Consider the following 6,737-nt stretch of genomic DNA (forward strand, 5'->3'; position numbering starts at 1 on the left):
TTTGATTCCTTCGATCCAAGCGTGTTATGGTGTTTTTGCATGAATCCTTGCTTGATCCTTGTTGTATGTGGCATGGCGAGTTGATTGATATAAGTTTTACCAATTTCTGGAACATTTTTTTTGAATCTGGAAATTTCCAGATGAAGATCTTCATGATCTTCATCGTTCATGCATGGTGTTCTTCATCTCCAGGTTTTGCTACGACTTCGCTGCCATTTAGCTACGAATTTCGCATGCACATTTTGAATTTTGCTACGAAACGTTGATAGCGCGCCAGGCTAGGGTTAAGTTCAAAACGTCAGCATTTTGATTAGGCGCACTGGTGATTTCAAATTTGCACACGGTTCGAACCTGGCTGGGGACAGTTCCAAATTGCCTTGCATTTTTCCTATTTCCTTCATATTTCATGCTAGCTTCACATTTTCATTTTCAATTTTTCTCAAACTTCCAAAATTCACCATAAATTGAAAAATGCACCAAATGACCTCCAATTTTTTGCATTATGTTCCTCATGTTGTCTATTTTTTTATGATCATCAATTGGAAAACTGTGCCTGGATAAAAATTGATTTGCCCTAGGGAGTTTGCACATGTATGTATGTTTGACCTTGCCTTGGTTATCATGTTGTGAAATGCTGGTCTTTGATCCAATGAATGTGAAATTTTGCATGCTATAACTAGACATATTGCTTGACATTTTGGTGTTGATTTAGTATTTTTATCAATTGTCAATTCTGTTTTATGAATGTGCTAAGTTGGTGTGACAATTTGTATCACACCTTGTGATGTTCAACTTGAATGATGTGTTTGCCATGCCAAATGATCTCTAATTGCCCTGATTTTTTGTGTGATGCATGTTATGAATGTTGAGATTGATCATGAATTTTGTTGGAATTATTTGAATCATTTCTGATTTAATTGAGATTTTTCATTCTGGTTGGTCACATTTGAGCTCTAAAATTGCCTTGAACTTCAATTGATCATGAAATGCTTTTGGTTAATGATATTGATACGAGACCTTTTGGAATGTGTCAAGATGAGATTGAAGTTGATTCATGTTAAATTTCATGTTCTGTTTTGAATTTTTGATCCATCTTTGACCCTATGGTTTGACCTAGTGGTTTGTGGCTTACATGTGGGCTTTGATTTCAGGTTTAAACATCCAAGTCCATAGTTGATGATGCTTCCACATTTGAGCATTGATGTTTGCTCTTGATTACTAACATTTGTGTGTTTTGTAGGTTGATGTTAGATCATTTGAGTTTGCCTTGTGGCTTGCACATTGTGAACATTATCTGTCTATTTGTTATTGCTTGTTGATTGTTTGTCTGTACAGTTGAACTGATTGGTTTAGATTTTCCACAGGTACCTAAGTTGCTTTGAGTTCTTTTGAACTTGCTTTTGCTTTGCTTGGTTGCTTAACCACTAAGTTATAATTCCTTTGACTTCATGTAGTCTGGAAGACCTGTCCTGTTATGGGGGCAGGCACCTGTTTGAAGTCCTCCTTAAGAGGCAATGCTTGTGAATGTTTAAATTTGTGCCAAGCAGGTAAAGACCTCTTAGGAGGCAATTGGCAGATAAAAGAGATGTGTAATCCATCTCCTGCTACTCAGTGTGTCATTCACTTTGCTCACACACCTTGTGTTGATGCATTGTGGATAATAACCCAAGATCATGTTGTGTCAGTCACTTGTGGAGAAGAGTTCCTACATTCTGAACTCCCACACATTCTATTTGAGTCAAGCTCTCCCAGGCCAGGGATAAGAGCTGTGAGGTCTTACCCTCACTTCCTATTTCATCTGCTTCACCCTAACTCTCAATGTTAGGGTTAAGAGCTAACCACACCCCATTCCAGTTGGCTTGCTTTTGCAGCCTAGCCTTGTATGAGCCCAATTGATTGCATATAGTGTGTGTGCTTGTTTATTGTGCTTGTGTGTCTTTGCCTGTGCTGTTTAGGATAGCTTACTCCCTGTGCAAGTTAGATAGAAACCTCAACCTAGGACCATTATGGATTACATGATAACTATTAGGCTCGAGTCAGGCTCCCTTCTAGTTTGTCATTTCCCAGTCTCTGGTTAGGTTAGAAGCTTTTTCCCTGTTCAGGGGAACTACGTCACCCTGATCCTCATACCAGATGAGGTACGTAGGCAGGAGATCGTGCGAGATCTCTCCGGGCACCCTTTTCCTTTTTGTGTGTGTTTGCTTGACAGCTAGCAGGCTCGAGTACCAGACTCCCTGTTAGTTTGTTTGTTCAACTTTTTGTTGCTTTTGACGACTCAGCGTCCGGTTAACCTCTTGTTTGCTTGGAGTCTGACGTAAGTCCAGCGATTGGCAGTTGGTTTCCTGTGTCTTATGTGCTTGTTAGAGTCTGACGTAAGTCCAGCGATTGGCAGTCGGTTTCCTGTGTGTGTGTTTGTTGGTTCGGAGTCCGATGTAAGTCCAGCGATTGGCATTCGGTTTCCATGTTTGCCTATTTGTGTGGAGTCTGACGTAAGTCCGGCGATTGGCAGTCGGTTTCTTGTGTTGGTTTTGTTTCGGCGTGCGAGAGCCGAACTACGGTAGCTCTGATTCTCATTCTAGATGAGATACGTAGGCATAGGATGCGATATCCTAGCGAGCCCGTTCCCCCTTTCTTCCATGTGTGTTTCCTTCCAGTGTGTGTGTGCAGTTTGTGAGCAGTGTTTAGCAACCTTTCTTCTATTCTTCTGAGCGTGGATCCCGTCGAGTACGACGGATGCGTAGGGGTGCTAATACCTTCCCTTCGCATAACCGACTCCTGATCCCATCTCTCTCTGGTCGCGAGACCATGTCTTTTCCAGGTTTACTTCGAGCGTTTCCTTTCCCTCTTTTGGGATAAATAACGCACGGTGGAGACTCTGTTTGTTTTGTTTTGCCCGCCGGTTGTTTTTCGCGGATGCGACAACTGGCGACTCTGCTGGGGAATAAGAAGTTGACCTCTTGCTGGTCCATCTTCCCTAAGCGAGTCACTCCTAGCGTTCTCTAGGATAGTTTAGGTTGCTTGTGTTGCTCTATTTATTGCATTTATGATTATTATGTTATGTATATATTTGCATATATGTTTGCATGCATCATATTATCATTATGCTGGATTCTGTACAGGTTTGGTTCCTCTGATTTGGGGTGGGTGTTCTGAGTGGGGCTAAAACCCAGGCCCGAGTATACACCTAGGATTAGCGTGGTCTCATGTTGCCTCTCATGTTAGGTCAACATGTTTTGGGCGACGTGATATACCACAAGCCGGACGAGGTTCTTTTGAAGGAGCTCTTCCTTTGTGGAGTATCCACTTTGGTTGAGTCACTTCATCTGAGCTGGTGACTTCGGTGACCGATCTTTCCTGGATCTTTGGTTTAGACAATCTTAAGAGAGCTGCAGCGGCACACCCGAAAGGGCAAACCCGTTGAGTATCTTTGCCCGATTGTCGAGACCATTATCCGCCTTAGGATGACCTGATTAGAATTCACCTGTGAGGGGAGGGTTGATTCTTACAGATGCATGTTCTGATGGTGATTAATGGTTCAGTTATTGATCAGAGTTCTATTTATAAGTCGGATTTATGGATGTACTTCCGAGATGCCGGAGTTTTGTCCGTGGTATTTATCAATGGGGATCCGTTTATTTCAGGATTCCCTGGGTTGATACAGATGATTTTGAGGCTATCAGTTCAGTGTCTTCTTTATGGTGATGGTGATATATCCTCAGGTTCCGTTTATTTCGGAACCCTAAGTCAGATTTGTGGTTACATATTCCCTCAGATGGTTGTGATCAATTCAGAGGCTGTAACTCAGTGCAGTAGATGTTCAGATGACTCGGAGGATGGCACAGTGCATTGCATTCATACATCAGCATCATTCACATTTTGCATTTATCTGCATCTAACACATGTTTATCCATATGCAAGGGACATTCTTGATCGAGATCCTGGCTGAGAGATTTCTTTGTTCCAGACATGAGGACCGGTTTGAAAGACGACGTTGTCTACAACTTCTTCGACCCAGAAATTGGTGTGCTGAGAGATATGATAGCATTGATTACACCTGACCATGTGGGGTTGTTCCGTGAGACTTACGGTGGTATTCTGAAGTTAGTTTTCAGGCTCACAGACAGTGATAGGAGCGCCATCCATACTCTTCTCCAGTTTTATGACCCGGGTTTGAGATGCTTCGTGTTCCCAGATTACCAATTGGGGCCTTTGATGGAGGACTATGCTAGTATCCTGGGTATTCAGATCAGAGATCAGATTCCTTTCTATGTCACCAAGGGGGAACCTGATATTGTGGAGATTTCTCGTGCTCTTTATTTGAGCCCAGAGATGACTAAGGGGGGTTTGAAGGAGAAGGGAAAGTTACCTGGTTTTCATCTGAGTTTCTTGGAGGCTAGAGCCAAGGAGCATGCTGTTGTGGGTAATTGGAGGACCGTCTGTGCTTTGATTACTGTGAGCATCTATGGGATCATCATGTTCCCTAATCTGAAGAACTTTGTGGACATTAATGTCGTCCGGTTGTTTATGCAGAGGAATCCTATTCCTACTCTGGTTAGGGATGTTTATTACTCGGTCCATAATCGGAACGAGAAGCGGCGTGGGGGATTGATCAGATGTTGTGCTCAGTTGTTGTACAAATGGTTCATGGGGTATTTGCCTTCCAGAGGTGCCTTTGCTTTTCTTGACCCTACTGTCAAGTGGTCAGTTAGGTTGATGGGTTTGCGAGTCAATGACATAGCTTGGACTCACAATGGTATGGCTGGACGGGATTTCATTTACAGTTGTGGGAGTCTTCCCAATGTGCCTCTTATTGGAGTTCAAGGTTGCATTAATTACAACTCAGTGCTTCTTAGGAGACAGATGGGATTTGCTGTGGAGGGTCCTCCTCTTGGACGAGAGATTCAGGAGTCTTTCTACTTCCCAATTGAGGGCAATCAGACAAAGTTGAGGCAAGTGTCTGATGAGTGGCGTGACATTCAGAGAAAGGGCAAGGTTCCTTTTGGCAAGGTTAATAGCAGGTCTTTTCCTCCGTTTGATGATTGGCTTAGGAAGAGGATTGAGCTCACACATCTACCATTTCCTGGAGGTGATCCTTGGTGTCCAGTGATTGAGGGGCCACGTTCTTCTGTTAGCATGGAAGAGTTCCTTGAGATGAAGAAAGCCAGAGATCAGCTGCAGGCAGAAAAGACTGAGTTGGAGATGAGTGTTGCTAGGATTCAGATGGCTAGTCAGGAGATCAAAGGGAGAATAGAAGATCAGGATAAGAGGCATGCTCTTGTGGTGAAGCGCTTTGAGATAGACACCGCTTATTACCGCAAGGTCAGCCAAGCTTTGGAGTCATCCACGAAGGAGCATGACGTCACCAAGGAGAGGTTGGCTAGAGCTTCGAAGGTCATCGAAGATGAGAAGAGGAGACAAATCCTTGTGAGGGATCAGAGGGACAACAGAGTCATAACCCTTATCGCTGAGTGGGAGGCAAAGCTGAAGATTAAGGAAGCGGAAAACGCGAAGATCATTACCGAGAGAGATCACTACATTGCTGAGAGAGATCATTATTTCAGACAGATAAAGATTCACCAAAAGGAGATAGGAAGATTGCAGCAGGAGAACACCGAACTCAGATTTGCTGTGAAGTCTATCAAGATGGTAGATGATGCGGAGCCTTCTGTGGGGCCTTTTGTTATCATTTGTGTTGGATTACCGTCAGGCCTGTTGACGGAATTCACTTGCTTATATTTTCTTTCTGATTCTGGAGAATTGTATTTGATTTGTATCAGACTCGATGTATGACTCTCGCACTTATTGTGCACTTTTGATATGCCATGGTTATTTTCATTCAGTGATCGATCTTCAAGCTTTATTTGCTTTCCTGTATGCACTCACATAGCACACACATGGTTGGGTGATATCTTTGCTAAATCATAATTCTCTGATCTGTATGATGAAATCATTCGATGAATGTCAGCATATTACTGCCGGATTATTATCTGTCTCGATGAAGCCAGGATCGAAAGACAGAGTGTTCCTCATATGGATAGACATTGCATTCATGCATAATCATAATAACTTGTCTTCTATTTTGCAGGTGTCATTTTCTAACGTGCTTGATTGTTATAGGAATCATTGAAGCAATATGCTGACATATTGTTGTGCGGACAGGTGTCATATTTCTGCTTATACAATGGACCAGAAGCTGTGGATGTACTTCTTCCAAGACAGTTTGTCTGGAGGGTCTTTGGAATGGTACACCAAATTGAAATCTTCTAACATCAAGAGCTGGCAGGATCTTGGTGATGCATTCTTTAAACAGTACCAATTCAACGCTGATATGGCTCCTAGCCGTACCCAATTGCAGGGTATGTCTCAGAAGCCTAATGAGGGGTTTAAAGAATATGCCCAGAGGTGGAGGGAGCTGGCTGCCCGAGTTCAACCTCCGTTGGTAGACCGAGAAATGTCAGATCTGTTTATGGGTACCTTGCAGGGGACCTTTGCTGAAAGAATGGTTGGATGCCCGGTTACCAACTTTGCTGATATAGTGGTGGCTGGAGAAAGAATTGAAAGTTGGTTGAAGCTGGGAAAGATACAGGGTAATGCTTCGTCGTCTGGATCAAAGAAGCCCTTTACAAATGGTCAGAGGAAGAAGGAGGGTGACACCAGCGCTATGTATGCTCAGAGGGGACAGAGTAGGGATCGTTATTACCAGCACACTGCTGCGGTAACCATTCCTGCTGATAATC

This window comes from Lathyrus oleraceus, chromosome 3 (genome assembly GCF_024323335.1).
Source record: "Lathyrus oleraceus cultivar Zhongwan6 chromosome 3, CAAS_Psat_ZW6_1.0, whole genome shotgun sequence".
In the NCBI taxonomy this organism is placed as follows: domain Eukaryota; kingdom Viridiplantae; phylum Streptophyta; class Magnoliopsida; order Fabales; family Fabaceae; genus Lathyrus; species Lathyrus oleraceus.